The sequence below is a fragment of the Penaeus monodon genome, chromosome 19, assembly GCF_015228065.2.
Source record: "Penaeus monodon isolate SGIC_2016 chromosome 19, NSTDA_Pmon_1, whole genome shotgun sequence".
NCBI classification, from domain to species: domain Eukaryota; kingdom Metazoa; phylum Arthropoda; class Malacostraca; order Decapoda; family Penaeidae; genus Penaeus; species Penaeus monodon.
Genome location: NC_051404.1, coordinates 15,852,770 through 15,853,145, shown reverse-complemented (window position 1 = coordinate 15,853,145; position 376 = coordinate 15,852,770). Strand labels below are relative to the sequence as shown.

Sequence of the window (376 nt, the reverse complement as noted above, 5' to 3'; positions counted from 1 at the left end):
ACCAAGTTAATAAATTCAAAACAACATATTTTGAAACCATCCTCAAACCACTGCCTACTGAAATAATCCTTCCACAATTCAAAATCAACTTTATAAAAAACACATATATGCTGTGTATATTGACCCTTTATATAACCCTTAGGTCTGTTTTTTCTTTGAGAAATATCAGTTTATTTATTTTCTTTTTCTAAAGATATGTTATGATATTTTTCCTGCTTCTACCATATGAGTATTCATGTCCATGCTGGCAGGTTATCAGAGCCTCAAGACTGTCTTGAAGTTTTGGGGAATTCCTAACATGGAAAATTTTACTTCTTTTAAGTTCTTGGAAAACTTAAATTTGGTGATAAATGGATGGGTGAGGAAATAAATGAAG

At 30.9% G+C, this 376-nt stretch overlaps 1 protein-coding gene across 12 annotated transcripts in view; it reads right to left on the bottom strand.

Moving 5' to 3' along the window:
* Positions 1–376, bottom strand: part of LOC119585093 (proteoglycan 4-like) — a gene marked incomplete at its 5' end in the record, with an annotated part of 27,907 nt that overhangs the window by 23,362 nt on the left and 4,169 nt on the right.